A 25,594-nucleotide genomic window follows, 5' to 3' on the forward strand; every position below is an offset into this window, starting at 1 on the left:
AGGGTTTACTCTATCCTTAAGAATTATAGATAAATCATTACAAATGGGTTGAAAAAAACTAATTTGGCTAACATAGTGATTTTGCTCTTAATCTCTCTGATTACTTTCTAATAAAGCATGAAACAGACTTTCTGTATCACAAAATGTACAATAACTTTTGTACTGAGTTTTGTCTAAACAAAATAAAAGTGAGGCTTAAAGGATTTTTGGAGCACTGGTATATGTTGGCATCAAATATGCAATCAATCACTTAATACAGTACTGCAGACTGCATGTAACCCTATAGTAGAGTAGAATCTGAATACAGCAAGTGTTTTCTAATGTGCCTGAGCTGAAGAAGTTTTAGTGAAACTGGATTAATTACTCTAGTTAGGAGTTGGCAACGTGTGAGCTGGATCATTTGAGATTTGGAGGATAATCAAAGGGCCAAAGAGATGGAAGAGATTCCCTAACCTAAGCACATTTTTTCAGAAACAGACAAGCAAGGCGCGGCCTTAGAAATTGGGAGCAGAACAACAGAATTAAGCTGTATGATTACAAAAGAGGTGTTTCCTCATGCAGGTGAACGGACAGGTCAAGGCCTCTGTCAAAACAGACGGCGACTGGTATTCAGGCTGACAATATGAGGTCCTCTTGACATTTGTGATGGATCTGCGTCGTTTCCTGAATGTTTAATAACTCACCCTCAGTGGCACAAAGTAGATGGATAGTGTTCTTTTTATTGAAGCCTCTGTAATTAAATGCCAAAAGATTAATTCAGATATTGTGCTTGAAAAGAATGATGTTGTGGCAAGCACCACATTACTGCAATTTATCATTTTATGTTTTATTTACTTTATTATATATATAGTGTGTGTGTGTGTGTGTGTGTGTGTGTGTGTGTGTGTGTGTGTGTGTGTGTGTGTATGTATATGTAAATATACAAAATGGTGCATATGGCATTTGTGACATTGTGAATAACATACGATTAAAGTCACATGGCACAGATACGAAGCCCATTATTGTTGCTCATCACACGGTCAGAAGATTTGAAACAGACTTGATGGACATTAAGGGAAACAACAAGATTGTGGTATCATCCAATACCTTGTAAATTAAGTCATGCAAATGAGTATGACCCCCACCCACACAGTGTTGGTGCAAACTTAAATATGTAGCTGGAAATAATACAAATTACAACGATCAAGGCAGGAGTGTTGTGTGGTTTAATCCATGATGGCAAGCATCACTGCTTGTGTGTTCTTGAGCAAGGCACTGAATCTCTACTGAATCTACTCGCTGAAGCTGGCCGCTGAAATCCCTATGCATGGAGAAAGTGTAGAGACACTTTCTCTGAAGGATCAATAAAGAATCACTTTATTTTTTATGAAAGTTACCCCAGGCCTTTACACTGGCAACTTCATCAGCATCAGTTGTAATGGAATGTTGCTTGGTCACACAGTATGCACGGTTTACTCCCCTACATAAATGCTTTAATCAATTTCCTCTCTATTGCTGTAGACCTTTTGCTTAAAGAGTGCATAAACACACTGTTGTCAGCCAACATTTACCAAGTAGTGGAGAGCGGGGCACAACCTAACACATTTTGGTTTTTGGGGAATCATTTTAAAAGTATTTAATTGGAATAATTATGTTTTTATAGAAGCAACATATACACTTGAACTTTGTTTCTAGTACCTGCAAATGACAGGAAGTGCAATGTTTCAATTTACCTCATGGGTGGTAATTGAGTCAGACTGAGGGTTAGTTGTAACACATCCAAGAAAAGTTAGTTCAATATGATTCTGTGTTGTACAGAACAAATATATTCTCCAACCATACTGCATTATATATTATCTACAGTGCAATCACAAACTATTCAGACCTCTTCACTTTTTCTCATTTTGCTATGTTGCAATCTTATGCTAAAATTGTTTCAATTCATTTATCCTCATCAGTATCCCATAATGACAAAGTGAAAACAGAATTTATTTTTTTGAAAATGTACTAAAAAGGAAAAAACTTAAAAACGTGAACTTTCAGACCCTCTACGATGACACACAGCTGCCTCTCATTTCTCTTGACCATCTCTGAGATGTTTCTGCACCTTGATTGGAGTCAACCTGTGGTAAATTCAGCTGATTGGACATGATTTGGAAAGGCACACACCTGCCTAGAGAAGGTCTCACAGCCTGCAGAGCTCAGAGACAGGATTGTGTCGAGGCACAGATCTGAAGAAGACTACAAAGAATTCTCCTTCATTGAAGGTTCCCAAGAGCAAAGTGGTCTCTGTAATTCTTAAATGGAAGAAGTTTGGAACAACCAGGACTCTACCTCAAGCTGACCGGCCGGCCAAACTGATCAGTCAGGGTGAAGGGAGAGGTGACCAAGAACCCGATGGTCGCTCTGGCTGAGCTCCAGAGATCCTGATGTTTTCTCTTTTTCCTTTTTAAACTTGTGTAAGACAAAATGTACCTGTGCACTGGAAACTGCACAGGTACCGAAAACTAAAATTGGCTGACCAATATTTCTAACAATACAACAAGATCAACACTCTTCTACTCTTCATCACAAACATATTGTTCATCATACCCTTCAGTGCACAATTCATGTGCCCAGACCCACAGAAGACGCACCTCACCCATTGCTCCCCAGGGGCAGAGGAGGCACAATCTTCACCACACACAAGGCAATGGCAATTCTCTGAAGACTTCTTAGCTCCATTTTTTTTTCTTTTGACTCAAGAGCTTTTTGCCTTGAACTCCAGTTTCCTTTTTTTCCTTCTTTTCCTCATTTTCTGGAAGGTCTGTTAGGATGGCGGTTATCCTCCTCTTTTTTGCCTTTGCAACACGTTTCCTCGGTCCAGCCTTGGGGAAGGGTCTAACTTGAACAGGGCTGAACACTGAGGGACCTGCAGTCATGGATACAGAAGAGCCAGCGGGCACAGACCAGTCGAGAGTGGAAATTGTGGCAGTTGTTGGCTCTGGCCTATCAGTGACAAAGCCTGGGGCAAAGTCATCTTTACTGACGATATCGCAGTTGTATGGCCAGATGCCTGTGCATCTAAACCCTGATATGATGTATAAAGCACAATATGTGATGTAAGCAGATAAACAAATAAAACAACTTTTTTTTTTTTTTTTTTTTTTTTTTTTTTTACACCTGTTGTTAACTAGTCTACCTCTTTGCGCCTTTGGCCGTAGTAAATGGCAGATGCTCTTCCTCAGTTGTCTCTGAGCTCCATCTCCTGCTCTGTCCTGAAGACCTGCCTGTGTCTTGAAAATGGAAACAATGTGGCTGCCTGCCTCCTGTAACTTTCTCTCCTGAGTTACATGTCGATTTTGTGTCACATGACGGATACCATATGACTCTGCAACACCTCTGATTGACCTGCTGTGTCAACCTCTTCAGCAGCCAGACTCAACCCCTCTCTACTCACTCCCTCATCTGATGCGATGTCTCAGTCTGAAAGTTCCATGAAATTAGTTGTTTTTATTTTATGAGAGTGAAAGAACTTCTTGTCATTGTTTACGAAAGGTAGTTTAGTTGAGTAAAAACGAACCCCGAAGTATGAAGGCTGTACTTCAGCCTTCCTTGTACTTACTGTGAGCTTGTCATATGTTTCAAAACAATGTTACATTGTAGGCAACAATATAAGGTTGGATTTTGTAATTTACACACACAGCTCAGTAACTAAAAAATGCTTGTGATGAAAAAAAATTGCCTGCATGCCCTGAAAACACTCTTAAGCACAGATTTCCTCAAAACGCTGACAAATCTTTCTAAATTTTTACTGGAAATCGTGGCTGAGAAATGTGTGAATGTGGCCGGAAGCACACGCTGCTTGACCTTGTGTAACGGCATAAAAAATCTGTATTAAATTTTGCCCTGTGTCAGGTTGTTCCCTGTGCTCCCCTACATAATTGTAGAGTGGAGAGTTACAGGACATGTCTGTTAAAACTGATCGCTACTTGGGGATGGAAACAGTCTTCTAATGGTGAAATAAAAAACAACAGCCTTGGCAACAGTTTTTGATGTCGGGCCAGTTTCAGACCACAGAGAGCAGTGAAGAAATGATTTTCTGACCCCACAAGTAAATGCAGGACTTAGTTTGGTTTGTAGGGGAATTTGCTTGTTTTTCTAAGTTATCCACAGTGTGACAAACTCAAAGTGCAGTTTTAAATAGATGGGATGTTTTATTTTAAATTAGTATTTTCTTTGCATGAGCTTGAACTGTCAAATCTATAATAAAACTGTGTTGTGTGAAATACTCATAGTCTTTAATACCTTGAATTACAGTTCATAGTAATACTGCTTATGAGTTATATGTTCAGTATGATAAAGAAAATAGTCCTTAATGAATGCATGGGCCACCTTAATTATCTTAATTGGACTCATTAGCATAACTGGTTATGTTTCATGGTGATTATGGCAGCACATTAGGCAGCTAAAGTGCCCTTGTTTCATTTTTGTGAGTCATACCTTTATGATTCTGCCTTGCAGAAAGCTTTTATTATTCAGAATAGCTCAAATTATTCTCAATGACACCTAAAACTAGAGGAGATGGCAGTCGTGACTACTGTGTTTCAAAGAGAAAGAAAGAATAATTATGTTTTCTGAAGGTACAGACCAAAGTATAATTGGCATCTCTTCCTCACAAATAGTATTTATCTTTGGGCCACTTTTCTGTGTGTGTTTGGGCACCTGTGTAATGTGCCTAAACATGTGAATGGATGCATGAGTGCGTGTGTCCCTGACCTTTCCTTTGTTTTCAAATTTATGAATCATTTTTTTCTTGTGAGAGTCAACATATCAGTCTGTAACAAAAGTTCAGTAAACTTACATTCTCTGTCAGACTTACTTCTTTTGTAGACTCAGGCTGTTTTCGTAGTCGCATACATGCACAGAGTGTTGATATGTGTGTGTGTTGAAATGAGGACTCCTTGTCCCCTCAACAGGATGTCGCTCCTACTTAGACCCCATATGAGTTCAATCCAAAGTGAACAGCGCTGGCCCATTCTGTAGCCTCAGTTCCTCTGGTAAATGGCTGGCTGAGTGGCGGTAATTGCCTCCCGCTCTGCCAGTTCACGCTTGGAGCAGCTCCACAGAATGTAGCGCTAAGAATCGAACCGCAGCTCCCATTGGATTATGCTAAGCAAGGTGGGGTGTCCCAACTGCCACTGCATACCTTGCTCTCGCAGTCTGAGGCTCAGCACCTAAATGCGTTGGAAAACAGGGCCACAGATATCAGGCAAAGTCATTTTACAATGAGACGCAGAGTTCGGAGCGAGATGTTTACTTATTTAAACAGAAAGGTCATTAGCAGGAGATATAAAGAAGCTCTGACAAATGAAGTCAAGCCCAGTTAATGTTCTGTTCTTGGAAAGAGGAGGAGGTAGCTGAAAGAAGATGAAAAAATAAATGGAGAATCGCCCCAACTGTATATCTTGATTCCATCAGTTAGTGTGGGGCTTCTTAACCAGAGCAGGCATCTTGAAAATGGAGGAAATAAACAGAATTATATAGCGTATATACACAGTATTTTTCTTTCATATGCCTCAAACTGCCAGCATATCCCAAACAGCCCTCAGGCAACAACTCATTTGATTTTCAACGAATATTGTATTCTCAATATATGATGGTGTGATGCTTCTTTTTTTCAGTTCCAGTTCAGACATCTGTTTGTATGGATGAACAGATGGGGGGAGAATACTCAGGAGGGTCTTGGCTATTGAGAAAATGCTTGCGTGACTTCCCATCCCCCTAACACTTTTGCTTTCTCAGTACATCTTGCCCTGCAGGACACAAGTGCATAACTGGCACATGCAACTATCCCACCTACAGTGTAAGACTGTAACACGCACTCTTATATGTGCATATACATACACACACATGGTTATACGCATGGACACACATACACAGGCTGGAGGCCAAACTCATATGCTAGCTGGTGGCGCATGGTGAAATTTGTGGGTCAAAGATGTGTGAAAGTACACGTGCATATGTCAGTGTGATTTCGTAATTCATACAAATGCAATCTGAAAGTGTGTGTGTGTATTTATTTTTGTGACAGAGTGGAAAGACAAGAAGGTGTGTACAGGAGGAGGAACAATCTCAGTGCGCCAAAACGAGGCATGCATGATTGAGTTATGTGCAGATCTGCAGTATAGAAGTGGCTGCTAACCATGTCTTAGTATATAAGAGAGCTGGGTGGAGATGGTTTCTCTCTCTCTCTCTCTCTCTCTCTCTCTCTCTCTCTCTGTGTTCTCAGGGGACTTCCTCCCTACCATCAGCTCATCAAAGTAGCATATTAAAATGAGATGACTCAGACTGATGATGACGCTGTGAGACCTGCTGTGCCAGCAGTGTAGCAAAGAATAACATGTTTGTCTCATTCTTGTCTCTCTCTACCCTGCTCTCATTTTTGATCAAATGAAGAGAATGCTTGACTGGTCTTACACACTCAAACACACCCAGAAATGACAGGATATTGCAGATGCGACACAGACCTGGCCTTTTTGCTGCTTTGATAATAATTACAGTTGTCAAAACTGATATCAGGTCAGTTTGTGACGATGGGTGAAATGTGCCTTTATTGTAGTTGTCATGGAACACAACCTGTAAAAATCAATTTATAATTTTTAAGGCTTTATAGCTTTTCATCATTACCAGAGTTATGATGATTAAGAACTAACTCATTACTGCACCGTCTGATTAATGGGCAGCAGTGGTAACTCTCGGGGCCGGGTTTGCATCAGGCCAAACTCTAATTTTGTGGGAAACACACTTATTTGCTGTTTAACTGGGAGTTAGATGAAGTGACTGCTACTGGTTTTATGTCTGTGCTTTCAGTAGAAAGACAGGCTTCACATATTCATCTAGTATTGAATAAAGACTAGAAACAGAGGTTTGCCTCCATTAAGTGAAGAAATGTGCTTCCATAAATACCAGAATTGTCTGACTCTCAGAGTCATCTGAGAGTCGGCTTGGTTTTGTTTAGAGTTTAAAAAGCAAAATATAGCGTTTTCTAACATTTTATGCACTTGTTAAATGTACCATATACATACATACGAAGCTACCTTTCGATTGAGCTAGCCTCGCTAATTACTGCTACTTTAAGTTTTGTAGGTTTTAGATACATGTATGTTGGATTAATCTGTACTGGACACCTAGTGTGAAATCAATATCTTCTCATCTAACTTCTGATAGCAAAAAAGCATATTTCCCCAAATACCAGGATGTCCTTTAACTGTCTCTCATCACATATTGGAATCTGAGTGAAACACAAAATGTAATCCACTATTACAAAACAGCAGCTGCACAGCAGATGTTGTGACCCACTTGTCAATTCACTTGAGTGTCACAGCGGTGATTGGTATGGATTTAGAGTGATTATTCAATATTTAATCAGATTTGCATATCGGATCGCAGGCAGGTGTGAAAGACAAATGGTCTGCCAATGGTGACCCTAAGGCAAAAACTGAATTCTGGCAGGATGAGCAGTGGGCCATGGGTGCATTAAGGGTTTCTTTCCCAGAACTATAGTCACCTTTTGAACAGATTTGTTAGTGAATAACACTGTGCAAAAAGACACCAAATTGTTTGACAGACGCTTATTAAACATTTGATTACTCTGAGAAATCTACAGCCATCACCATCCTGCCAGACTGTCATTTTATCTTGTTAAATCTGTATGCCTGCTAGCACTGTGGTTGGGAGAATGCTAAGCTTGCACAAAAGAAGATCTTTCTGGTACACAGTGAAAGATATGGCCTTCCAAAGTAAAATTATACCTTTATTGCAGTTTAAAAAGAAAAATTGAGTGTGAAAGTTTCTACAAAAGTAATCTTTAGTTTGAAAAAAAAAAAAAAAGACGCAGAAGAGAGATATATGCTTTTGACGTAAGCATGGTTGTTAAATTTATCATTTTTTGGCATTTTTCACTCATTTGACCTCCCATAAGAGCTTCTAAAATAATTTTGGATAACTTTATTTTTGCCCCTTTTTTCAGGATGATTTCTTGTGTTGGAAACCAAGAGTCTGCAACAAAGCCTCTACTGAAATAAATCGTTAATGACCTTTAGTGCCTACAAGGGCTCCTAACCACGGCTGGAGACCCAGGGTGATGGGCACTGAGCACTGGAGTGAGTACAGCCATTCCACACTGATAGTGCTGAATATATATGCCCTTGACATGACAAAGAGAGGTGGAGGGCTGAAAGTGGTCACATTGCATTAGCATCGAGCAGGCTTGACTGGCTGACAGGGTAGTCTGACTGGAGCCCAGTGGTGGTAAAGGCAGTGCGGAGGAGGTGAGGGGCAGAGGGTCTACCATCCTTGGGGCATTACACGGGACAGTCGGATGGGGTCAGTCAGCAAAACCAAGCAGCCACCCATCAATAATTAAATCAGTCACAGTCAATATATTTTGGCATGAGCGCCTGGGCACTTTGATCACAACAGAAGACCCTCACAACTGGCATCAAGGAAGAAAAATTAAGCTGCTTGTTTGACAGCAACTGAACTAGGTGCTACATGGATGCAGTGATCTATGCACTTGCTTTTGTTTTCATGTGTATACAAAAACAAGAAAGTCTTCTCTAGCTATATGCTTTTTCTTATTTCAAAGTGAGTGTGTGCACAGCATGCAGTCCATTGCTCTTTATGGTGAGGATGGCTTTTCACCAGAGCTGTGGCCCCTCTGTCAAATTAGATTAAGGGCTGCTTACTCATTATTGACAGGAGCTGCTTGCAGTAATGACCCATCGTGAGAGAGTCATTTACTTTGATGGTAAGAACACAGGCTGCACTGGACATATCCCACAGCACATCTCTTTAGGGGGAAAAGCGCCCTTTGATGGCCATTAGATTTTTGTGAATTATTCCACATCGCAGTGCTTGTTCTGAGTCTGGCCAACTTTGATCTAAAAAGCGTCTGTCTGATGTGTTTTTTTATTTCCCACTCCCCTTCTTTGGCCCACCCTAAAGTCAGCTGACAGGGAGGTTAGACTTCATAAAGGCCTCTGGGAGTGGGTGTTGGTATTTCATTTGTTTGAGTTGGAAAGATGACAGAAATCACATTTAATTATGGGGTTCGTGTGTCAACTGAGGAGATAAGAGGGGTATGTTGTGAATGCATGATGCATACAGAATGAGCATAGTCTACTCTCTTCCATATACCAAAGGAAAAGATCTCTGACCATTAAGCAGTACTGTAAAGCACAGTGTGACTGTGTTAATTTCTGCGTCAGAATTGTCTTTCTAACACTGTCTGCAGTTATGTTTGTGCATGTGTGTGCATCCATGCATCATTTGCCATCATGTGTATGTTTACATTATCTGTTTGCACACCTGCTTCACTATGTGTCGTGCATTTCTGATTGTAGACCATTTCCAGAGCCCCGGAGCTGTGCAGCCACCCTGTACAAACAGCAGGGCGCCCAATCACATGGTAATCCTGATATTGTGTTCAGCCCTGTGTGATTAACACTAGCCAGACTGCCAGAGGAGGCAGCTATCTGCCTGTGATTAGCCATTACACATTGAGTGTGCACTCTTAAAACATACCAGTCCACTTTTCCTTTAGCAGCCAAGTTAGACAAGTGGTAAATGTCTTTCGTTCTATTGTTAAACTCCTATTCATATCACATCTGCAGAGAAAAGAGTGCAATGTGAGATCTCAATTGGTTCTGGCAGTTGGGCAGAGGAAGAAGTTGCTAATCAAGGTCCAGCCTCCAGAGCTGACAGTGTGCTTTACTACCAGTGACAGAGACTGATCTGTTGTACAGCCTTGGTACCGTATGTCTCTGCAGCTGTAGATTTAAATGTGAGATTTGAGATGCCTTCCCTGTAAGCCTTGGCCTGCCCAACCTGTCACGATGACTTCAACTCTAAGACTTGACTCATGTGCCATCTCTCTTCATCTCAGTGCATATGTTACCACTGACCTTTATAGGGCACCCGTTATGGTAACATTTCTCATGACAGCATGGTAACATTTTGCATGATTTATTTGTTTACCGTTAATGTCCATCTTTTTCCCCCCTAAGGTGTATTGATAAAATTTAGCGTGTACACTGCAAGACTCTTTCCCATAGGATTTTAAAATTAAGAATAGCACTATTTATGTCCCTGCCAGCAAAGCATGGTAAAATACAATGGCAAGTGACAAATGGCAATTAGTAGATGCTCTCAGGATTATGCAATCATCTCCTCTACTGACTGCTGCTGGGTATGGCCTGTGTGGTTGCTGTAATCACTGACCCACTTACATACATTATCATGATAGTTTCAGGTGCTAATCCCATATTCAGTCACTTGTTCCTTTAAATTTAGAGGCAAATGAGAATTTAAACATTTGAAGTCTACAAAAACTGTACACAACTGTTTAGTCTCACATAGCCAGATCAACTCCTCAGCGATGTGTCAGTGCTGGAGAAGAGTGCAAACACGACTGCTGGGAGTGTTACACTGAACAACTTTCCTATGTGTAGTCTTAGGTGGAACATATTTTGCAGGAATGGAAAAAACAGTCGATTGTAGCTATAGAACAAATAACCTTGCCCTGGTTTTTGACACCAGCCTCTATAGCTGTATCCGGCTCTATGTGCCCAGTTCAAAGCAATCTGGCAGGTGTAGTTAGAAAAAGCACAATGTTGTCAAACAGAAATCAGATTTGCTCCACTCTCCATTAGCCTTAGCCCCTTCACTCTCCCCCCTGGAGATCACATTAAATGACATCTGCTATCATCAGGATAACCTGTGTCATCTCCGTGACAAGACTGCAGATGCCGGGCCGCAGATTGTGAGGGGATGGAGAAAAGAGAATAGAGATAAAGGAGAATACAGCAAGCTTAGGAGTACTCATACTTACATTAGAGCTTGTTAGATCTGTCCAAGGCTATAATTAACATATAAATTGATGCTGGTTCATAAACCAGGCATGGCACAGTGTAGAGCAGGTTTATACCACTGGGCGGATAGAAAAGAGGGATGTATTCAGGGTGTATAGCTGCAGCTCTAGCTCGTATCACCACTCTAATAATGTACTGTAGGACATGGAAAATGTGATCAGAAATCATGCATGTTTCACAAGAACATCTCTGGGAAGTGTGGTGGGTTTCCACTGCCGGGCACAGCCTGATAAGGGACTCCACTGAGTGACAGCAGACTGAGTGGTTGTCAAAAGTAGCGATGCATGACCCGCCTCTGGAGCATCAGCCCCAACCAAATAGCTCTCCTTATCTTCTGACAGTACCATTTGGAGAGCTCACGCTCTTCTATCTGTCTCTCTTTCTCGCTCTTTCATTGCCATCGCCCCTCCTCTTTCTTTTGGCAGTGTGAACGGGCCACTTCTGTTGACTCGGTAATGAGGAGATGGGTCTCTTTGTCACACTGCTTCAGCTTCCACTTCGTTTTAAGCAGCTCCCTTTTGTTGCCCATTTGAACATCTGTTTCTATCTTTTTCTGCTTCTCAAAGGCCTGTTTATCTTTCGTGTCACCTCCTTACCAGCAATAGCTATCTTAGCCAAGCAGGTTTTATCCCTGCAATGCCTTTTAAGAAAGTACACCAGACTATCTTTGAAACATGCATGCATTATGTTTTTGTTGAATCATCCAAGCTGCTAACCTCTTGAAGACCTCTTTGAGCAGTCCTTCTTGCAAACGGTCCCTAATTGTAGTCATTGTGCGGTATAGTATGCACGCTTTGTGGCTCTCCACTGGATATAACACTACCTCCAGGCTTCTGTCCAAGATGCTCCCATTGAGTACTAATCATCTGGCAGAATGTGAATTCTGCTTTTCTGCAGGAAATCATTATAGAGCCTCACAAGAAAGCAGCCTCCAAATAGCCAGGGCCCAGACATTGTTGGACTGAGGCGTCTGCACAGGCGCCTGATTAAAAAAGAAGCATGGGCATTAATTGGCCAGCTGATGTTAGGTTGTCAGCAGTAGCTGATGGCTCATTATGCTGCTGGAGCAGAATAGGAGGAGGAGGATGAGAGATGAGCGCGCCTCCTCACACATTCCGTTCTGGCCATCCTTAAACCGAGCACACCCTGTAATTTCGGAATCAACACATCACTCAAAGGATCTGGGGTATTAGATAAATAAAATCTGTCATTCCCATGGCTACAAGCTCGGCGGGAGCTATGATGGAGAGATGGGTAGGACTCTGCATGTGTGTCTGTTTGTTTGTGAAGCTGGGATTCATGGGGATAGTTTGGTTGGCTAATGGGGTTGGCGGGCAGCACAGTGCTCTCTCAGGCGAACAGCTAATTAGCAAGAGCAGATGAGAACATAGTGAGTGTGTGTCCAGGATCCAAAGACACACTGCTCAACCAACCAGGGACACACTGTTTCTCCTCTGTCCAATGAGAGGCCCAAAGCTGATGTCTCTCTTCCTTGTTTAGTGTCCATTCAGCCAATCGCTGACATCTTAACCTTTAACGGACTCTGCTGCCTCTTCAGTGAAGCTTCCATTTACCATGGAAATGGCATGTGTCAAATGGCTACTTAGCCCTGAGGGAATCTCACAAAAACAGAATCCATCAAGATCAGGATCATTTAACGTTCACGTTCCCCCTATTCCGCTGCAGATGAACAATTGGAACGTGAGGAGGACTTGTCCTTGAGATGGAACTGAGATTTCTGTCCAATAAGAGAGGCTGTAGGAAAACAAAAGCTGAATCTCTATGGAAGCCATGTCCATGATGTACACCTTTCTTTTATGTTTGAAATAAACACAACCTTTTAGCTCCAGGCAGAAATATTCTTACAGTTTTACAATTGCCTTTAACCAATGAGTTGCACTAGAACGAAGGAAATAACTAGTCTATAAAGAATGTAAAATCTTACAGATTCATGTCTCTACACTGAGCCACAGGATATCACTTAGCTGTGACTCCCATTCTCCAAATTACTGCTCGGGGAAACACAGTATTTTTAAATGAGACTATGGAATATATCTCTTATTTCTTGGGTAACCATGGCAATGACTGCTGTTTCTTTGGAAGACTGAACAGTATGTACAGACCAGCACCTGCTGCAGAAGAGGGGTGGGGGAAAAAAATCTATCTTTTTCTAATCTTTTTATTTATGAGTTCTTAATTGCCAAGCTGATTCCTGAATCAGCATTTTACTTTATTATTTATACTGAGCTAGTGTAATAAAAGCTAGCAGCTCACAGTTAGCCCAGGAGCTAGTTTGTTAGCCTGATAGCATCGACGGGTTTGTTTGTGCGAATGGTTTCCTGCTCACAGTGAATATATTGTCATGTTTAACTGTGATGCTGACCAGTAATGGTTTAACTTTCCCCTAACTGTAAATACAGTTAACTGTTTACTGTTGTTGTCTGACCATCTGTTGACTGGAAGTTTCAAGTTTGCAGCAACTATGTCAACATTTTCAGCACGAGATGACAGCACAGTATTGTAATAGTATATCATTCCAGCCCTACTGCAGACATACATCACTGTTTCTTGGTAATAAGGATGTGGATGATGCTGGCACTGAATGATGCAATTACAATAATTGTTACTGCTGTAATTGTAGAGATCTTTGGTGAAAGAGGAGTTAATGAAGAGTTCTTAAATATAATTCTCATACAGCTGTTCTTTGGACATTGTGAAAATTAAGTTTCATTGTTCTTTTCTCTTTTGAATCACAGCAATCCAGTGACCACACTGACAGTTATGGTATGACTGAGGATTGCACACTAGACCTCGACTTATACAGCTCATTTATTATTCATCTGAGGTTGGCCCAAGCCAGCCAGAAAATATAGGGGAATGATATTTCCTTGGCCTCCTGGCATCCTATCTTGCTCCATGCACAAGTCACATCCAGCCCTGCAGCGTTAGCAGCACCATTTTTTATCCCCTTGGAGATATGAACACAGCTCATCACTACATTTTTTTTACTTTGCAACTCACCTGGACATTGAGCTGGCATCCCCCAGTTTCAGTGTATTTTTAGGCCAGCACGCATGAGTGTAATCTGAAACAGTAATCTGGCCATTTTCTATCCATTTTAAAGATAATGGATGATGGAGCGCCAGTAGAAGCTATGATTCACCACATTATTAGGGGTTCTACTTTTAAAAATAAGTCTGATTTGCTATCTTGCCTAGAAATAATATAATATGCCCAAAATCCTATTCATCTTCCCCTGTCCTCTGTACAACATGCTCCTCCGGCCCAGGATAAAATCCCATCATTACATTCTTTCCATAATCTCAGTAAAGAGACCTTAGTTTTGTAGGTTAGACCAACTACTGTCTTGTGAAAATAGCTTTGATTTGAACCAAATCGAAATAAAAATCTTAGTCCATAGCGGCTCCCTTGCACTGCCAATACTCGCAAGTTGATGAAAAAGTATTGTGTGTGAAGAAGTCCTAGTTTAGATCGAAAGTAGATAAAAGATATATTGCAGAGTGCAGGCCCACTCTTGCATCTTGAAGGTGACAGATACTTGAGAAGTATAAAAGATGAGACAGCTTCATTTCAAGCCTGGTAAACAAAGCAGAGTACATGTCAGACATTCCCCAGCAGGGTACAGTGAGACTTAGGGGAAACGCAAAGCAGCAGTCGTGTGTCACACACACACACACCCAAACTAAGCCATACTGTCCTTACACAGCATACATACACACTACATCTATATTTAAGTGGCCGAGATCCTGATGTATGTTTCAGGAGTGACAGGTTCTTGATGGTAACTTTCGTAGCACAGCGGTCAAAGGAGTTCAACAATGTATCACTCAGCATGTCATCCAATCATGAAGCTGGGTTTTCTCTCCCCTTCTGCTCACACACTACAGGGTGAGCCGCTTCATCCGCCCTGAAGACAGAGAGAGAGAGAGATGAACATCTATTATACATGGTATATGTGGCTATGTGGAATGAACCGGCCACAGCAAATTGGGCACATTTTGCTCCGATGCTAGCCAGTCTCCGAGGGGAGCCAATTACTACGTCTCTCCTTCAGAGCAGGGCCAAAATAACCGAAATTCCCCCATCTTCCCCTGAGCACAGACAAGAAGCAGTGAGGAAAATGTCCACTCTCGAGTTCCCCATCCGGTTAGCCCTACAGACACTCACTGAAATCACACATCCCCTGCTTTCATTACCTGCTAATGACTCTCCAACCCTTAGGGACCATGTAGAGAGAGAAAAGTGAGGGAAACCGGAAGAGAGGGGAGGGTTTAGAGGTAAAAGAAGTATAGATGGAAGATGGGGAGGCCCGTCATCACGACGGATGGATGTGTCCCGGGAGCCGGTGATTTCCAGACTGGAACACTGAACATTGGAGGCATGGTGATATCTGATACGGCTGGTTACTCCATGTCTGTTGGTGGCTGAGGAGCGTCCAGAAAGCCTGGCACTGAGAACTGAACTGCCCACACACCTTCGCTGACCTTCACCTTGAGTGGGACACACAGGTGCTTTGCCTAATGTTTCAAACTGGAGAACATTAATGAGAACATGCACTGAATTTACCAACAGATTTCACCAATTTACCGACAACAGACTGCTGCAATATGGACGAAATCCATTCATCTGTAGTTGCTTTTTGCTTCAGCCGGACCTAGAGCCTTTAATTCACACTCAGTGAATCATTTCAGTCTCTTTTCAAAATAATGATTCTGTAAAGTGCTTCACACTTTGATTGTGGCAAATGGGACGCTTTACACTCTGAAAGACCTAAAGACAAGCCTTGCTAGCACATAATGGTGGGGTTCATTTTAATGGTGTATATTGTGACCACAACACTAGAAATACTGTGCTGAAAGAGAATTATTAAACAGGAAGGCCTTGTTTGCCCTCTTATCTGTGAGATTTTACTTATTCTGTACCTGCTGGATATTAATTCTAAGTGTGTCCAGTTCTGTGCTTTAGTTTTCCAGCCATGGTGGTGAACACTGCTCAAACCAATTATCCAGTCTTTCATCTTTATATTCCAAACAAAAGAGCATGCTATGGGAATATGTGTACCTTCAGGCATGCTTTACAGCACGTGGAATTTAATGAGTTATCTTAGCTGATGTGTGATATTGAAATGTGGCAATGAGAGGAGTAATGGCGCTGTCAAATGAAGTGGGAATTTGGGTGTTTTATTTGGCTTTTAATCATTTTTTGCTCATCAAACGTGCCAACAGAGCCCTGAAGAATGAGCATGTCTTTCTATAGTGAAGAAATATCATCACCCAATTCATACACTAATATGTGGAAATGACAACATGCATAAGGTTAAAAATGAAAATAGTTTATGTGCCGTCAATCAGTAGGCTTTCACAGCTCACAAAAATACACCGGTGCTTGATGAACATCTCTATGGTAACTTTGTTGCACACATGGACGTGTGCACAAGCTTGAGATGTATAAATGAAAGCAATATGTCTGCAAGGGTTTTGAAACTCTGGGCAAAAGCTGTGGCGACATGTTTCTATTTTGAAGCATATGAAGACTTATTGTATTGAAGTGGCCCGAGGCTCCCCAATGGCTCACCTGGTAGAGCGCATACCACTTAGGCTCAGTCCTTAGTGCAGTGACCCGGACTCTTTGCTGCTTGTCATCCTCTCTCTCTCACCCAAGTTTCCTTTCACTCTCACTGTTCTTATCCCAACAATGGCAAAAAACTGCCCAAATAAATAAAAAGGTGGCCCAAACTGTTTTAGTGCATTGTGCCAGCTTTAGTGATACTACTGCAGCTGTGGGTCAACTGCGCTACTCACAGCAATTAACTGTCTTCAAACTAAGGCTGAAAGTAATGATTATTTTTGCTATGGATTAGTCTCACTATTATATTCTCATAGAAACGTTTTGTCTGTCATATGACAAAGAGAAGCAGCAAATCCTCACATTTGAGATGCAGAGTTTTCTGTTCCTATAGAGAATTTAATAGAATTACACCCATATGTGTCAGTACATGGTTAAACCATTGTTTTCTCTATTGTCTCTTTAGCAGAAAACTACAAGGAAGCCAGTGAGTATTCAGTCTTCACAAATTGAAACACAGACTGCATTGTGAACTAAAAGCCAGACAGTTTTGTTTTTCTACAGGAACAGAAATGAAACGTGCAGATTCTAATTATTCTCCACTCCACAAAACGTATGAGCCACTTGCTCACAATTATGGTTAAGGTCCAACCCCCATGGAGGGCTAAATTATTGCGATGGATTTTCTGTATCATCAAATGACTGTGTTTAGAGAGCAAAATGGTCTTTTTTGGTGGGTTTGACTCAAACCCTGCTCCCTACAGCAAGAGATAAGGTGGGTGTTCACTGCGACATGATGAAATGATTGTATCTTTTCTGTAAGAGGTCCGCAGGGTGACTCAGAGAGACATAGGAGCATTAATTCTCTCTCTGTCTGACTACCTTTCTGTCTTTGTGTGCACACACACAGCCTGAGAGACAAAGTGTGTGTGTGACTGTGTGAGCATGCGGACAACACAGAGAAAGTGTATATCTCTAAATCACCCTGTGGACATTGTACAAAAAAAGAGTGTGTGTGTGTGTGTGTGTGTGTGTGTGTGTGTGTGTGTGTGTGTGTGTGTGTGTGTGTGTGTGTGTGTCTGGAAAGTTTGCCGCTGGCCTTCTCTCTGTCCACTGTCATTCACAGAGCTCTAACCTCTGAGGACAGAGACTCTTCTCCCCACAGGGTCCCCTTCTCTACAAAATCCTCTGCTGATAAACTTTGACTTTCTTTGTGAGCTGTTTCTCTGAAATTACAAAGCATGTTTGAGGACAACCACATTCTCAACATTTTCACATTTCTTTACCACCTCTGTCAGATGGCAAAACTTCTGTTTCTGTCACTGCCTCACAATACGTCTGCTCTCTAAAGCTCTTTCCAGACATGGAATACACACCTTTCTTGGCTACATCTATCTGTTGTGATAGAGTGATGACCATCTGCCATCTAGGCATTAGGCTTCATTACCTGTCATTTATTAAAAATAGAATTCTGCTACTTATTTTATAATGTCCTACAGTGCTGAGGCATAAAGTGATATGGCTAGAGCTGAAACCATTAGTTGATCGATAGAAAATTAATCTGCAACAATTTTGATAATTGGTTGATTGCCTAAGTTATTTTTCTAACATAACATACATACATAAACATAACATTCTCTGGTTGCAGCTCCTCAGATGTGAGGTTGTTGATGTTATTATTTTATGTAAATTTTGTTTTTGTTTAAAACGCTGTTTTAAAATGAAAATGTATTAGTGTGAACGTATTTAGATGCATTGTGGAGAATGAGGAAGCCAGAGACTGCGACAATCAGCTTTTCTTCTTTTTTGTTTAAAGTGATAAAAGTTCCTCCATGTGGTGGAGTGCAATAGTAAACAACTCTGTGCTTCTGTTTCTGCTGGAATCAAGATGATTGCAATTGGCTCTTGCCTGACTGTCGCTCGCACTGTGTCAGAGGATATTTCTATAAAGCTGAGCTTTTCTCAACTTTTCCTTGTAGTGTAGCTGGGCACTGTTCAAATCTTTCGAGCTCAGTGGGGGGCACAGGGCTACAAAGCCAGATCTCATTCCCAATGAAAAGCAGCCGTTGCTGTCCCAGCTTTTTGAATTCGTATCTGTCAGGGTACATCTCACATGTGGAATACTTAGTCAACACATTCAGCCTTGCTGATTCCTGTTTTTTTTTTTTTTATTATTATTCTCACACAGTTATGACACAAAGCTTTCATAAGGTCTACAGTATGAATCACTATGAGGTGCAGTTACATAAAAGTAATCTAACCAATATCTAATACTAAAGGCAGAGCACATCTTTTATTCCCTTTGCAGTCTTTTCATCAAAGGAGCTGCGGTACCATGTGCAACAGCCAAGGTGAAACAGAAGGTGGACACAAAAGAGGAGTATCTTACACTGCTGCCCCCACCATGAGTTACAGCGAATCAAGCCCATCTGTTTAAACAATATGCAATTACCAGCATTTAAACAGCTAAACTCGTTTAAGTGATTAGCCAGTGTTTACCAAAAGCAACATTTTGTACACAAGATAACAGCACTCATTTGCATATGCTAATGCTTGGTAATTAGCTATGCTCCGCCGGGTAATTCCTATTCAGCCCCAACCTACAGGCAGTTTTTTTTTTTTTTTTTTTTTTTTTTTTTTTTTTTTTGAGCAGATTAAAAACAGCAAAATAATGAATTAATTCAATCAATCATGTAAAGGCTAATATATGCATAACAAATGGCAAGGGGACAGTTTTAATGTCAGAAATCAAGAGGCAAAGATCCAAGGATACTCTTAGGCATGAAAGACGGGGCTGCCGCCAAGGTAGATTCAATTGTGTTTCTCTGACGACTTACAATAACAAAAACACCTTTTTTCCGGATTGTGGGATGGTGGTTGTAATGCTTAGTGTTCTGCAGGGGAACAACATGACAACCACTTTATCCAAAAACCCTCTCTGTAATCGCTTGCCCACACAAACCTGTTGACGGTGTTGTTACAATAGAAAAAGAACAAAATGCTTTTGTGTGCTTTTGGAATTAAGGTAAATCTCATTCGCCCTCCAGGCAGACGTGCCTTAGAAGTAGTGACAAGAGAGAAACGTTGATCTAATTTAAGTATAATGTCTGTTTGCACTCCTAATTTTCTCTCTTCTCAGACATCGAAAGGCATGATAAACTCTGAGACCATTATCTGTGAGGCAAGCAGACGGCACCTCTGTTCATCTCTCTTGTCCCATTACCTCAGACTGCGCAGGGGTATAATGACACCCAGCAATATATCCATTCCCATCAAAGCTGGGGCCAGATAGAGGGCAGGAAATATTTTAACCTCACAACAAATGTCAAAACTATTGGGAAAATTGAGGGCATACTAGCTGTTTATGTTTGTGCATGGCTTAAATTTAGTTCTGAGTTCACTCTACTGAGAAAGACGATGGCAGGGGTGTCATTCGTCTGTCATAAAACAGTTAATGTAATGATTTATAAATGAGATTATCTGCAGCTAGAGATTGGAAATGCAAATATTTTTTTACTACGTGGCAGCAGCATCTCCTCTGACTGAACCTACATTTTGTTGAAGTGATTTGTTTGTTTATGTAGACGATCTATCTATGGGCTTTTTCAAAAAATCAAGTTCAAAGAAATTAATACTTCTACATGTTTTGTATATATTTTGTTGACTGCAACCCACAGTGCCTATGCTGCACAGATGACTGAACAGGTGACTTCAGTTTTGTTATGAAAGCGTTATTTTAATTTAGTTGCATTTTTATAAGGAAACAAACAGCTTTTTACCTTTATTCACAACTGTTTTTGTCTGTGGTCCCGATTCCAAAATGTCTCCTTACTTTACTTCTCAGATGGTTTTGTGGTCATGATTAAGTTCAGTATGGCTCGCTAGTTTCCTCAGTTTTGTGTTAAAGATGAGAACAATAGCCTAATTTGCTGAGGGCAACAGTGCATGCAGTAGATCAGGGTGAGAGCTGAAGCAATGACTTCAGGTTAGTTGATTGACAGAAAATTAAGTTTTTAAAGCACAATTGCCAAAAACAATTGCTGGATTCAACTAGTCAAGTGTAAATATTTATGAATGATGAACACACCGTCCTTAAGTGTAAGATATGGCCTGTACTGCTTATACACTGTGAACTTTACATGTGGTAAGATCGCAAACCTCATTTTTCACCACTTTCAAACAGAAGTTCACAGTGTACTGTAGTTGACCACAATAAATGGCAGACAGTGTTCACACAGTGTCCACAGCCTTATCTGACCTGCCTCAACTTGAGAATCAAAACAAAGTCAAATTTATCTTTCATATCAATTTAGATCTGAATAACCCTCATTCCTCCTCCACACATGACACATAAGCAATTATCACTTCTTATATATTTCTAGCACTTCACTTCTGACAAGAAAAAGGACAACTACGGTTGTCATGGCAATTCCAAAAAAAGCAACACAAACACTTTTTATGTTCTAATAATCAATGCTGGGATCACTGTCTCACAGCACCTATTTTGGTTATTATACAACCTGTTGATAGATATTATTAACTTATTATTCATTTATGTTACCCCTCTCTCAGCACCACCTCTGAGTTCAACAAAAATACCTAAGTAGTTTGCATGTTTGTCACATGAGAGTTTACCAGAAATTAAAAAGATTAGATTCTTTTTTCTGAAATATGTTTTCATTAACTTGAAATCAAACCCAACAAGTTTAAATTTCACTTTCACTTATCTAAGGTCTCTTGTGTCCTCAAATGAAGCTGTCTGTGTGTGTGTGTGTGTGTGTGTGTGTGTGTGTGTGTGTGTGGGTGTGTGTTGTGTCGTGTGTGTGTGTGTGTGTGTGTGTGGTGTGTGTGTGGAGAGAGAGCAGGAAGCATGAGAGTGGATTTATTAACTTCAGAGCAGAACACAGGAATGCAGCAGACCTGCTCTGTGGGTGGAGGTTGCCTTGGAGAATCACCTGGTGTTACCAGGGAAACAGACAAGCTGGTGGAATGGCTATTTATGTAAATTCGTGATAGCCATGGGTGGGGTGTGCATATCAACGCACACCTGACAACAGAGCCTGTTTCTATGGAGACCAAGAATTAAAATTGGATCAAGAAGGGGATTATTGCAGCTGCACAGGAGTCAGAAAAACATTTGGTTGCCTAGGTGTTTGAGAAATGAGAGAGAAGAGAAAGTCCTGATCCTTTTTTATTCTGAACTGATCTGATATGGCTGGAAGTATCAAGGAAATGTGCAAATGAAGAATTTAATACACATCCCCAGTTGGTGCCTGGTACCTGGTCTCAGTCTGTCAGTGATAATAGCCCCCGGTACTCCATCATACATTCAGACAGCATGGCTGGTTGTGTTAGCACAGGACAAAATTACAAGGAAGCCACCATGACAAGATAAATACAATAAATCTAATGTGCTCTTTGTCAAATTCATGGCTGGCTAATGAGTTCAGGAGGCTTTAACAGTAAACAGCAACTTCTTATTTCAAACAAATGGAGGGTATGTCCTCACATTACTGTCAAGGCATGGTGAGTGATAGCTCAGATGGAAAGCAATAAAGAAAGTTGTAGGTTTGTTTCCAAGTCGCTTGAAGTCAGGAGATTAGAACATGGCCATATGGGAATTGGCATTTGCTTGTGAGGTAGTAATACTGGATTTGGAAAAAGGGTGCAGTCCTCAAGTTTGAAAAGATCAGAAAACAAGTAACTTGTAACTTCAAGCTACAAATCTGCTGTGTTCAGGTCACACTCCATGAAGTATCGCAAAAGAACAGTATGAATCAGAGCATTTCTGCTGACAAGTGTTGTGTAGAACCTGTTATGTAATCGTACCATGTCGGCACGCTACATTTCAACATGCAGACTTCCAACTAACAGGCTCACTTGAAGGCCTGTGATGTCCCCAGCTGCCACCTGCCGCGGCAAGCGCCATCTCCAGAGTTGCAGGGCATCAGCATGGCATGAAGCTGACACAGCACAACAAGAACTTGCACACAACCCTCCAGAGGGAGAGGGAAGGGTGTTTTTTTTTCTTTTTTGGAGGGGGCTGGGTGTGTTTGTGGGCAGCGGGCACCCCCAGAGCAGTAGGATGTACAACAGAAATCTTGCAAACCACAGCAGGCACTAAGGGGGACCGGCATGCCACTTGATAACGCTGTATCCCTTGGGTGGCTTACGGGATTGGCAAGCACATGCAAGCTTGGAGCAATGGTACTCGGTGAAGGGATGTGCAGAAACAAGTGTTGGCTGGGCACTTAAAGATAGATGTGTGTGATGGGTAAGATACTAGAAAGTGAGTGTGTGTGGTGGAGTTAAATGAGATGAGGCATGCATATATGTACATATGGCACAGTAGATGTGTGTGCAGACTGGAGGGCAAGGAGGGAGGGTGTATGTGTCCTTGTGCTGCGATGTCATTGTGTGATATGCTTTTCTAATGTGTATGCATGCGTGTCATGTATGTGTGAGGGTGTCCTGTACTTGCATTGTGCACGCTTGGCTTGCCAGTGTACCGGAAGTACTGTGAGGCTCGGGGAAAGAGGCGGTTGGCGTGCTATAGCAACGAGGCTCGCACCCTCTGGTGTGTGCTGTCACTTCAGTGGAGAGGTTCCTCCAACAAGGTGCAAAAGGAGAAGACAGCAGAGGAGAACGGGCACTGTTTTCACTGTCTGTGTTTGTGTGTTGGAGAGATGGCCTCCTTTTGTGCTTCGGCCATGTCTGCTTCTTCCTAGTCCTCCCTCCTCTCTGGTGTGTTTTAGCATTCAGCACAGAGTGCTTACAGCTCTCTAATCAAACACACTTAAATTTGTGTTCTCAATCCTGAATGTCTGTGCAGATGCAGCCATTTAAGTTGCTGAGACTACTGTATATATTGTGTTAAATTATACATGAGGCAGATAATTACATCTGCCTCATGAAATGTCATGGAAAACCTCTCTAATTAGATGTGCTGTGTATTGACCACTATGCTGCTTTTAGACAGCTTTCAATACAGCAGAAGTATTGAGCAAAGAAGCTGCTTGATTTTTAATTGACTAAGTGAAATTCGAGTGTAGATAATATATTACCATATTTAAAGAGCTACATAAAAGTAAATATATGATTTTATATATTTTACAAGACTTGATGGCAGAAATATAGAAAAAAAGTAGGTATTTTGAGAAAAGCCAGACAAACATTAAGTTTTTACACTCTGGTCAGTATGTCAGTGAATATGTATTTTCAATCCCATCAGTGTCAAAATCAGCATTGGGATCCATGTTTCTAATCGTTAAACTTGACTTGGCTCTTCCTTATGACACAGATTTCTCTGTTTGAGGTGGAGATTAAAACTGCTTCACAAAAATGAATCCACCTGTCCCATAGTGAATATGTTTACACAGTGACCATATACAGTCTATAGATCCAATTTATAAATAGTTTTCCCACACATTGACTCACAAACCTAAAAATTGCTCTTAAACTGCATATCTCAAGTCAATCACAGACGTTTACTTTTAAATTTCAGTTTATTTGGAGTAATTCATTTTATTTGATGTCTTGTGCAAATATAAATCAGACTGTATTAAGTAGTTTGCAAAATAAAAGCCAAGGCAGTATGTCAGTCTGTCAATGTTGTTCCCCTCAGCAAAAGCAAGATCAATAAGATGATGTTTATTTTAATCCACCAACATTAGCAACCAACTAGCATGTCTTTTGAACACGGTTCTGAGTTTGATGACTTCTTTTTTAAAGAAGTTCTCTTCAACAACAATGATTTTCTCATTTCAACTGTATATTAAAGCAGCATTTATCAGAGTAAAACATACAAGGACCTTTTTAACTTCTCTTCAAGTAAGTCTGGAAGGTTTAGTTATCTGCCAGACAGGAAAAAAAGAAAGAAAGAACTTTCTTCTTTGGATTATACAAAGTGTGGAAAAGGAACATGGGGTGGATAGAAAAACAAACAAATAGCAAAATTGCTTCCTTCTGAGCAGATACAGTCCATCTTGAGTCACGTTTAAAGAAATGGGCTGCAGCTGAAACACCACTGGGAAATAACATGTCCACACAAACAAGTCCTGACCCACAGGTATACAAGAACTAACATATACTGCACACACACACACACACGCACACACACCCCTTTACACACATATAAACATAGACAGGAGCCAAACAAAGGTGTCTGAAAGATGTCTGAAAAGCGGTGCAATCTGGATTGTTATCAGGATTGTTAATGCCTATCAGAGCCTCAAAGGAATCTTTGCCCTATTGGATACATGATTAATCTGTGAGCAAATTATTGTTTCAGCATCCTTGGAGTCTTCTTTTTAAATTGCAGTGCATCGTCCCTGATGGAATACCAAACCTGGAGAAGGAATATAATTTGTATGAATTTCCTTGTTCACCATTTCTCTGCAGAGTGGAGTTGTTCACTCAGTGTATTCGCAATAAAGCAAACCTGCACCTGTCCCACTCATACTGCACTGACAGCTGATGGTATATAAGTGGATTATGTAATGTCCAACCAACAGACAAGTGCATTAGTGTCACATTCATGCAGTGATAGACTACTGTACTATACGTCCAAGTGGATCAGTGTGTCTACGTGGATCAACACTTAATTGCTTGGTGAAGAGTCTTGAGTCCCCTTCTCTTTAAATTCATGTCGGAGTGATGCAGGGTGGGCGGGAATGACAATGACAGCATTGCTTTTTAAATCACTTTTTTTCTCCTCTTCTTTTTCCACTTCTGTCAGTCACCAGGTCGTGGTGATTTGGCAATGCACAAGTCGGCCAATCAGATATCTGCACATAGAGCCTAGAAAATGCTATTTCTTCCCTTTACGGGCTGGGTATGGAACATCAAAAAGTATTTATACTACATGTGCAGCAAAGTATCAAAAACTGTCATGTAGTACCAAGACTAACAATTATTTTAATCATTGACTAATCTGCCTATTATTTTTTGATCAATCTATTAACTGTTTAGTCTATGAACTGTCAAAAAAACTGTGAAAATTGCACATCCCAGTTTCCCAAAGATATTCAGTTTACAGTCATATAAATCAGAAATTTGCCAATCATCAGGGGAAGGTTTTTGTTCGACTGCTGTGTTTAGACAACAGTTAACATCTA

This window comes from Seriola dumerili, unplaced genomic scaffold (genome assembly GCF_002260705.1).
Source record: "Seriola dumerili isolate Sdu_G_001 unplaced genomic scaffold, Sdu_1.0 BDQW01000138.1, whole genome shotgun sequence".
Taxonomy (NCBI): domain Eukaryota; kingdom Metazoa; phylum Chordata; class Actinopteri; order Carangiformes; family Carangidae; genus Seriola; species Seriola dumerili.